This window comes from Tupaia chinensis, unplaced genomic scaffold (genome assembly GCF_000334495.1).
Source record: "Tupaia chinensis unplaced genomic scaffold, TupChi_1.0 Scaffold146687_1, whole genome shotgun sequence".
NCBI classification, from domain to species: domain Eukaryota; kingdom Metazoa; phylum Chordata; class Mammalia; order Scandentia; family Tupaiidae; genus Tupaia; species Tupaia belangeri.
The window spans coordinates 433,217-444,308 of record NW_006206544.1 but is presented as its reverse complement, the minus strand read 5'-3'; the positions used below and the strand labels follow the sequence as shown (position 1 = coordinate 444,308).

Here is an 11,092-nt window from a genome sequence, read left to right as displayed (position 1 = left end):
TGATCATGATAATATAATATTTGACCTCTTGCTATCCTATAAGCAATATGCTTAATTATTTAGGACCATTATCTAACTTAATTATCCTAAAAATTCTAGGTAATATTAATGACACTCCATATGACTGATGAAAACCCAGGCTCAGAGGCTCAGTACCTTTATCCAAAAAACTGAACCAAAGCCTTTTTACTTATTTATTTTTTTGAGAGAGAGGAATTTTTGCTGTAGGGCACATGCATTCACCAGAGAGTCAGAGAGAGAGAGAGAAGACAGAAAGAGAGAAATCACCACCCCCCCAGGGTAAATGATCACACTGCAATCCCTTCTCCTCTATTCTCTTTTGGGATTTTGGGCACACACGCTTGGTGTGAGTTGTAAGCTGCTGTGTCAGGGACTTGAACCGCTGTTGAATATGTGGGAGTCCAGTAATGTAGCCATTTCACCACCTACTGGCCCCATTTATTCAGTAGGCTATATCCAATATTAGTTTTAATAAATAATAATCAGAAATTAGTTAAATGGCTGAAAGTTTACACTTATATACTTTATCAACAATAGAAAATAATAGTTGTTCTGTAGTACAAGAAGCTTTGAAATTAGAAGTCAAGAGTGTTAAACATTGCCGAACAGCAACAAAAAAGTTGTTGATTGCTTTTTAGATCTTTTTTCCTCTCTCTGTTTTCGCCTCTAGGAATCTTATGTGTTTTCATCACAAGACCTAGTGTTTCTTCAAAGTTCCAGGATTACATTACCAATGACTTGTTATTTCTCCAAGCTGATGTCTTACCAACTCTTATGCTTCCAAAAAGTCCAGCTTCTTTAGACATTCTTGTTCCCACAAATGGACTTATTATTCATTCAATGCTCATATCTCAGACCTGCTCTGCTCTTCCCTGTCCTCTCATGACAACATATACCCATTTTATTGACAAACTCATCTTATTGATACTTCTTTTTTTATAGGACAAATTATTTCATTTATTTAAACAGAGGGGACATATAGTTACATTTTACAATTGCCTTGAGTTATATATAAAACTAGCTACTGGTCCTTTAATTATGGGCAAAAGTAGAACCACTAGGAGAGACCCATGAGTGAGGAAGTGACGTCCACCCCTGAAAAGACTTCTCTTCAGGTCTCAGATTCAGTGAGGATCTCTCCCTATAAAGCCCACTCCTTCCCCATTCTGTGCTTCTGTAGGAAGTATGCTTGTCTATTGCTAACTAAATGCTATCTTCTCTCTAAAAAACTTGTACTAAAATAGGAAAATATATGTTATATACCATATATACATACAATGTATGTGTATCTCTCTATGCATGTGTGTACATATACATGCATGCTTAGTATAAAAATAACTTCAATTGATCATGGCATGTTTTATTCTTTTCCCCTTTTCCTTTTTCAAAATTTTAAATGTTCTGTTTTAAAAAGCTTTAGGTGACTTGCCTAGGAATCTAAATAGCACTTGATACTTTTTAGAGCTACTCCGGCTCCTCCCTCATCCCTACAACCACACTCCTTATACAGAATCTCCACAAAATATTAAGCTTCTAGAAAGCATGAAACTTTTTTTTTTAAGCATAGGACTCTTATTTCTCATTTAGGACTCTGTATTAACTTCTACTGGGTCTTCCATATTTTATTGTATTCTAAATCTCTCTTCCAATTTCAATATAATATATGTCCTAAAGCCAAAATAATCTTTCTAAAACCCATTCTCTCTATGTCACTTCTGGAAAATTTGTAGTCTTCCATTAACTACCAAAACATATGTTAAGTTCTTGACCCATCTTTAAGGTTCTAGAATATGGCACTTTTCTGGTCTTATCTCCACCACTATTCCATACATAATCTATGTTCTATTACATACTTTACCGTACATACAATATTCTCCCCATGTCTCTGCCTATTAAAATTGTTCAGGTTTCAAAACCTATGGAAGTTTTTATCCTCTGAAAAGACTTTTCAGATCTTACCTAAACAGTTTTAGTGTCTCCCTCTTCTGAACTCTCTTCTAAACATTGTGCTTTTCTTAACAGATTCACCTTTATCTTTTCAAAGAACCAGCATTTACTTTCATTTATTATGAAAAGCTAAAAAAAGAAATTGAAAATGACACAAAAAAGTGGAAGGACATCCCATGTTCCTGGATTGGAAGAATTAATATAATCAAAATGGCAATTCTTCCCAAATTAATCTACATATTTAATGCAATCCCAATCACAGTGCCAGAGACATTCTTCATAGACCTAGAAAAAAACACTCATAGAATTTGTCTGGAATCATAAAAGACCTTGTATAGTGAAAGCAATCTTGCACAAGAAGAGTGGAGTGGGTGGAATCTTATTCCCTAACCCCAAAATATACTGAAAAGCTGTGGTAATCAAAATAGCATTGTATTGGCACAGATACAGACAGGTGGGCCAATGCCATTGACAAAAATCAACTCAAAATGGATCAAAGATCTAAACCTAAGATTTCAAACTATAAAACTGCTGCTGGAAAACACTGTGGAAACTCTGGGAGACATTGGGTTAGGCAAAGACTTCTTAAGACACCCAAAACATAGTCAATAACCCCAAAAATAGACAAGTGGGATTACATCAAATTAATAAGTTTCTGCATGTAAAAGACAGTAATTAGTATGAATGACAGCCCTCAGAATGGGAAAATATTTTTGTAAACTATGCATCAAATAAGGGACTGACAACCAGAATACACAAGGAACTCAAGCAGCTGTCCTGAAAAAAGAGAATCAACCCAATTAGAAGATGGGAGAATGAGTTGAAAAAAACCATTCTCTAAGACATACACTAATAGCCAAAATGCATGTGAAAAAAATGCTCAACATCCCTCATTGTAAGGGAGATGCATATCAAACCCCAGTCAGAATGACAAAGATTAAAAAAAAAATGATAAATGCTGACAGGGGTGTGGTGAAAGGGGAACTCTCCTACACTGCTGGTGGGAGTGTAAATTGGTCCAGCCACTATTCAGAACAATTTGGAGATTCCTCAAAGATCTACAAATAGAACTACCATATGATCCAGCAATCCCACTCCTTGGTATCTACCCAAAGAACAGAAGAATTCTTAATCAGAAAAGTGCTTGCATATTCATGTTTATTGTGACATTATTCACAATTGCTAAGACATGGAACCAACCTAAATGCCCATGAATAGATGAATGAATTAAAAAATATGGCACATATACTCTTTGGAATACTACTCTGTCATAAAAAAACAACACGACCCTGACTTTTAACAAAAAGTGGATGAATATGGAAGATTCACTGCTGAGTGAGCAAGGCAGGCTATGAAGGAGAGACATTGTATGTCTCCACTTAATATATACTGAGTGTCTGTACTCTAAGGCCGAAACTGAACAACTAAATGATATAGAAATACAGTAAATGGTAAATGATTATAAATACCAGATACAGTGTGGGAAGAGGGTGAATGAAAGAGTAGAGTATGAAGAAGGGCATTAAGGAGAAAAATAGGCAAGTAATTTATGGGACAAAGAAATGGGTTATTATCTATTGAAGATAATTCTGTAGTATTGTTCATTGGACTGGTGAAAAATGGACACATATTGGGATATTCACTTTGCAACCTAAATAACATGTGATTGAATGTATAAAAGAAATTGAAATTAAAAAAATTAAAGAAAAAAAAACACATTCACCTTTACCTGTATTAATAATATAACCATATAAACAAATAGAGAAACCAGCAGTTGGAGTAATGGCTATGTCGCTGGACTCCCATGTAGTCAACAGCGGTTTGAGTCTTGGACCCAGTGGCTTGAACTCATGCTGGGTGTGTATGCGTGCATGCCCAGCCCAAGATCCTGAGAGGAGAATGGAGGAGAAGGTATGGCCATCCCCCCGGGGAGTGATTTCTCACTTTCTATCTCTCTGTCTCTCTCTGTCTTTATGGCAAGTGAATGCACCCTATAGCAAAAATATCTCAAAAAAAAGAAAAAGAACAAGTATAAAGAAGTCATATACTTGTTTAAGTCACCCTGCTATATTATCATTGCTTTATGAAAAGGAAATGCATTTTAATCATATCTGTATCCCCGGAAGCACTTAGCACAATGTCTGGTATCAAAATCAAAAAAGAGCTCAAGGATGTTCATAAATTGGACCATAAAAATTGTTACACTTGGACAACACTTTGAATAAAAGCATAACTTTATTTGTGGCCAAGGAGGAGGAAGAGGAGATATAAAGTATAATATTTCAGCTCTATCATTCATATATTAAAACCCATGTGAAATAAATAGTATAAAAAAGAGGGGTGGATAAAGAACCACAACTTTATATTGTTAGCCCAGTTTGAGAGTCATTAGGACTGGGAAAATTTCCTATTGTCACAGTATGACAAGAAGAAGAGAAACAAATTTAAAGCTCCATTGGAGAAAACAGAGAGATAATAGGTGAATCTTCTTGGGCCCAGAATGCCTTTTTCTTTTGTTTATCTAACTTCTACACATTTCCCCAAATTATTTAAATTTTAATTTTTAACTGGCCCCATGGCCTAATGGTTAATGGAGCCAAATCCCACATGGCCTACCATGTAGTTTGCATCCTACTCTGCCAGTACATGCCCCAAATCCTGGCAGGATAGAGAACTGAAAGAGAAGACATTGTGGTATGATGCTGCTCCACAGTGGGGGACTTTCTCCCTCTACCTCTCTCTGTCTCTCTCTTCTGCACATGCACCCTGGAAATCTTTTTTTTTTTTTTTTTTTTTAATGTTTTTTCCTCCAGGAATCCTTTCCTGACCTCCTTCCTTCTCTGGACTAAGTTACCTATTATCATCTACTAACTCATTAGCATCCTGTACTGTCTTGACTGTATCCTAAAAAATGTGAATTTCTTGGGACCGCAGTTAGCGTAATGGCTATGTTGCTGGACTCCCACGTAGTCGACTGCAGTTTGCGTCCCGGACCCGGTGGTTTAAAAGGGGTCATGTCCGTTTGTGCCCAAGATCCCAAGAGGAGAATGGAGGAGAAGGGATTGCAGTATGGCCATCCCCCCTGGGGGTGATTTCTCAATTTCTGTCTCTCTGTCTCTGTCTGTCTGGCGAGCACACACGCCCTATAGCGAAAACCTCTCAAAAAAAAAATGTGAATTTCTTGAGGGTAAGAATTATTTTCTTAATCTTTATATTCAACTCAGCCACTGCCTGGCACAGACAAAATACTTAATAAGTGTTTATGGATTGAGCTAATTGATTAACTATACTGTTTCATCTATCTGCTACCTTGTGATTCTGGGTCAGTCTTCTATCTTTGAACCTCACTTGCCACATATACAAAATGAAGATCAAGGCTGCAATGAGGGGGCTGATTGGTGACATCACATGTGACACGCTTCATGGCTGGCCCACATGGGAAAGTTCTGCTTTTGCCTCCAAAGACCTCCCTTAGCATGCCAGGCAAGTTGTACCCATGATATGGGACTGGCTGAGGCTGGGGTGAATTGTAGCATCAGGACCCAGTTGGAATGTTATATCTCTGTCTCCCTATCTCTACCCCTGTTTTTCTCACTTATGGAAAAAATTAATAAACTTTAAAAAAAGCTATGCAGTTAAGGTTGGAATGGGTTCAGCTAATATTATGCATATAAAATGTATGCTACTATTATGTACATATTGTACACCATTATTAATAGATTAATATAAATATTTTTTAATTAATTATGACATTCTGATTTTTTTCCTCCCAGAATGCTTTTGAAACATTTTTCTCTATTAATCACTCAGCAGCATTCAGCATGATAATCAATACAAGGTGCTGGTATACTTCTATTTCACAGACAATTTTTATTGTACAACCCAGTTCTTTACCCCATTATTATATTTCAATAAAAAAAATGACACATGGTATCAGCATAGTAACACAGGCAGTAAAGCACCACCGTGCAATATTGGAGCGACATAAGAGGTTCAGATTTGGATCCTATGTAGACCTGAACATGCCATAGTGCCTGCATACACCCCTGATCAGAGTTCAAGAGAGTATGGGATTTATTTCTGGGGTCTTCATTCAATTCCATTGGTCCACATATTTGCTTTTGGGCCAGTATCATGCTGTTTTAATTATCACAATTTTATAATACATTTTGGAGTCAGGGAGTGAGATGTCTTCTACTCCACTCTTGGGCAAGATTGCTTTGGCAATATGGGGTCTTTTGTGATTCCAGACAAATTCTATCAGTGTCTTTTTTAAATCTGTGAAGAATGTCTCTGGTAGTTTGATTGGGATTGCATTAAATATGTAGCTTTATTTGGGTAGAAATGCCATTATGATTGCATTAATTCTTCTAGTGCAGGAACATGAGATGTTCTTCCACTTTTGTGTGTCATTTTCAATTTCTTTTTTAAGGTTTTCATAGTTTTCCTCGTAGAGGCTTTTGACTTCTTTGGTTAGTTTTATTCTTAGGTATCTTATACTTTCTGTGGCTGTGGTAAATGGGGTTACTTTCTTCAATTCTACCTCAGTCTGCTTGTTGTTCATATATAGAAATGCTATGGGTTTTTATATTTTGATTTTGTATCTTGCTACTTTACTGTATTTAAAAAGTACCAGTCAATTCAGTGGAAAAAGGAAAACCTCTTTAGCAATGGTGCTGAAAAAACTGGGTATCCACCTGCAGAAAGATGAACCTGGACCCCTATTTCTCACTTTTAACAAAAATCGACTCAAGTGCATCAAAGACCTAAACCTAAGATGTCAAACTATAAAATTACTTCTGGAAAACACTAGGGAAACTCTGGGAGACATTGGGGTAGACAAAAACTTTAAAAATAAGATCCATAAAGCATAGTCAATAATCCCAAAAATAGATAAGTGGGATTACATTAGATTAATAAATTTCTGGGGACCAGCAGTTAGCATAATGTCTATGTCACTGGACTCCCACATAGTCAACCGCAGTTCGAGTCCCGGACCTGGTGGCTTAAACTAATGCCAGGCGTGCGTGTGTGTGTGCCCAAGATCCTGAGAGGAGAAAGGAGGAGAAGGGATTGCGGCATGGCCATCCCCCCTGGGGGGGGGTGATTTCTCGCTTTCTGTCTCTCTGTCTCTCTCTGTCGGTCTGACAAGCGTATGTGCCCTATAGCAAAAAAACTCTCCAAAAAAAGAAAAAAGAAAAAGAAAAGAAATTTCTGCACAGCAAAAGACACAGTAATTAGTGTGAATTGACAATCTTCAAAATGGGAAAATATTTTTGTAAACTATGCCTCAGATAAGTAACTGATAACCATAATACACAGGGAACTCAATTGGCTTACCCAGAAAAAAATATCAACCCATTAAAAGATGGGGAAATTAGCTGATCAAACAACACTCTAAGGAAGACATATGAACAGCCAAAAGTAAGAGAAAATGCTCAATATCCCTCATCACAAGGAAAGTACAGATAGAAACCACAATGAGATACCACGTATCCCCAGTCAGAATGGCTAAGATTGAAAGAAGAAAAAATGGTAAGTGCTGGCAGGGCTGTGGTGCAAGGGAACTTTCCTACATTGTTGGTGGGAATGTAAATTGGTCCAGCCACTGTGGAGAACACTAGGGAGATTCCTCAAAAATCTACAAATTGAACTTCCATATGATCCAGCAATTCCACTCCTGGGTATCTACCCAAAGGATAGGAGAACACTCAGTTAGAAAAGTACTTGCTCATCTATGTTTATTGTGATATTACTCGCTATTGTTAAGATATGAAACCAACCCAAATGTCCACGAACTAATAAATGGCTTGAAAAAGTGTGGTACATTCACTCTATGAGATACTACTCAGCCATTAAAAAAAACAAGACCCCCTGGCATTTGACAAAAAGTGGACAAATATGGAAGATTTACTACTTAGTGAAGTGAGCCAGGCTATGAAAGAGAGACATTGTATACCTTCACTTTACATAAACAAACTATTGGTACTTACTTAGTGAAGTGAGCCAGGCTATGAAAGAGACATTGTATACCTCCACTTTACATACACAAACTATTGGTACTTTATCGTAGCTGAAAGATTAGAGGATATGGAAGCATGGAAAATAGTTAGGAATACTGAAGATAGTGTGGGAAGAGTGCAGGAGCAGGAGGAGAGTATGAGGGAAGAAATTAAGGAGAAAAATAGAAAGAAATGTATGGGACACAGAAATGACATATTGCCTATTGATTATAATGTGTATAGTATCCTAAGCTGGATGGGTGTGATGTGTATTCATGTTGGGTAAATTCACTTTACAAGCTAAGTGATGTATAAGGATTGAATGTATAAAAATAAATTTAAAATTAATAATAATAAGGGGATACAGGACCAGCAGATAGTGAAATAGTTACATTGCTAGGACTCCCACATAGTTGACTGTGGTTTGAGTCCTGGATCCAGTGGCTTGAAACTCACTTAAGGTTCATGTGTGTGTGTATCCATGATCCTGATAGAATGGAGGAGAAAGTATTGTGGTGTGGCCATATCTCCTGGGGGGGAGGTTGATTTCTCTCTTTCTATATCTCTGGCAAATGCATGCACTCTATAGCAAAATCTCTCTAAAAAAAAATAAAAAGAGAGGACATAGTATTTAGACTGGCAGGTCAGCATATGAGAAGGAGGAGAAAGCTGCACATGGAAACTTCTCTGGAAAGCCACGTGCACGTCCCCTTCAACTTTGAGCTAAATGCAGATCTCTGGATATAAATGGAAACATCCATGAGTTGAGAGGAGAGCAGTATGAATAGGAGTATGTCAAACATATCTAGACTTCACATGGGGCTGGGCATAGGTCATAGTCCCACCAGCCAGAAGAAAGAGAGCTTGATCCATGCGGACACCAGGTCATTTCTTCAGGAGGGCAACAGTTTAAAAATTCTTTCTGAGATGTTCAAAACATAATTACTAGATATTTTACCAAAGGAAAAAAATATGCCTCTATACAAATACACATATGTAAATTGTCAGAGCCATTTTATTCATAATAGTGAATGCAAAAACCCAAAGCTCATCAATGAGTGAATGGATACAATGATCATGGTATGCTCATATAATGAAATACCATTCAGCAAATAAAGAGAAAATGAAACACAGATGCAGACGAAAATATAGGTGAATCTCAAAAGCATTATGCTAAGGCTAAAGACTACACAGTACATGATTCCATTTATATGAAATTCTAGAAAGCGATTACAGTGAAAGAACATGTCAGTGTTTGGTAGTGACAAGGAATGAAAAAAGAGGCTTGTCTATAGATGGCATGACAGACTTTGGGGGTAAAATTTAAATGTTCTATATCTATGTGTTGTTGATGGCCATATGACTATGTAAATTTTTTAAAAAAAGATCAAATTGTACACTCAAATTAATAAAATTGATTGTTTATTATTTACATTCCAACATAACTTTTTAAAAAATTATTGCTGGAGGTTATATGGGCTTTCTAGAGAGAGAGAAAGAGAAAGAGGAAGAAAGCATCCTCAGAGGGATGTGGACATGCCCCAATCCCTTCCCTCCATTTCTCCATCCTGTCTAGATTTGGGTCGTGCATGCACATGCACCTGGTATGTTTTTCATACTTCTAAGGCCAGGATTTGAACTATGGTCATTTAAGTGCAATCTGGCTCCCTTAATCACTACAGCCAGCCCCCAATAAAGCTTATTTTTTAAAAGCTAACCATGTGTCTACTGTAGGTTGCTATTAATGTCCTCCTTGAAAATTCTTAAGCCTTAGATTATGCCTCGTTTTCCAGTATGTGCTCTGTGGCTATCAGTAGTCTCAAGAAAGGCTGGGAAAGAGAACAGGAGAACTTTAATATTTTTCCACTCTCCATGGTGGAAAGTAGCAAAGTCAAAGTGAAATGGAAATGGCTACTGAGTTACCAGTCAACAGGATCTGCCTCTGCCTCACACCAAATTCCAACTATAAACCAGAGTAATTCTTCATGTACTGAAGTATCAAGTTTGCTCAGTATAACTTAAGTTAGAGTAGTCAGAGCATGCTGCATTTTGGCTAAGCTATATTCTGGTTAATAAGACCAGTCTTTTGTTCAAGGTTTTATCAAAATTCTTCTCTGATATCTAAATATATTTTCTTTCCTTACCTAGTACACTGTAGAGAATGTATTTTAATCACGTTTTTATTAATATTGAGTCTTGCGGTGCTTAGATTCATTCCTTCAAGCATAAGGTTTAGTTTACAAGAATAGATAGAAATCATGCTCGCTTCGGCAGCACATATACTAAAATTGGAACAATACAGAGAAGATTAGCATGGCCCCTGCGCAAGGATGACATGCAAATTCATGAAGCATTCCGTATTTTTTACTATACCCAGCAAAATTATCTTTCATATGGGAAAAAAAGATAAAAACATTCTTGAATAAACAGAATTTGAATGAATTTACCAACTCCAGACCAGCTCTTCAAGAGGTTCTGAAGGGAGTACTGTACCAGGAAAACTAAAAAATCAGAGACAGTTATATGAGAACAAAAAGCAACCAAGAAAATGGCTCACTTAATGATAGGATCAGGTACAGAAATAACAATAATTACATTGAATGTCAATGGATTAAATTCTCCAGTTAAGAGACATAGACTGGCTGAATGGATAAGAAAACAGAAACCTTCTATCTGTTGCCTACAAGAAACTCACCTTATGGATAAAGACATACATAGACTAAAAGTCAAGGGCTGGAAAAAGATATTCCTTGCAAATGGAAATCAAAAAAGGGCTGGAGTAGAGATATTGATCTCAGAAAAAATAGATTTCAAGACAAAGACTGTAAGAAGAGACAAAGAAGGGCATTATATAATAGTAAATGGGGTAATCCAGCAAGAAGACATAACCCTTATAAATATCTACACACCCAACTCAGGTGCACCTAAATATGTGAAGGAAAGACTGCTGGAGCTAAAAGGAGAGATAGGGAGAAATAATATAATTGTTGGAGATCTCAACACCCCATTGTCTCCTATAGATAGATTTTCTAGACAGAAAATAAATAAAGAAATACAGGACTTACATGATACTATAAATTGAATGGGCTTGACAGATATCTATAGAACTTTCCACCCTACAT

The 11,092-nt window shown here is 36.8% G+C and overlaps 1 non-coding gene across 1 annotated transcript; it reads left to right on the top strand.

The window, feature by feature from the left end:
* The first annotated feature begins 10,228 nt into the window (after nt 1-10,228).
* Nucleotides 10,229-10,335, top strand: LOC114006270 (U6 spliceosomal RNA). The gene has a single exon (XR_003548007.1). It is a non-coding gene; the product is annotated as a U6 spliceosomal RNA (small nuclear RNA).
* The last annotated feature ends 757 nt before the right edge of the window (nt 10,336-11,092 follow it).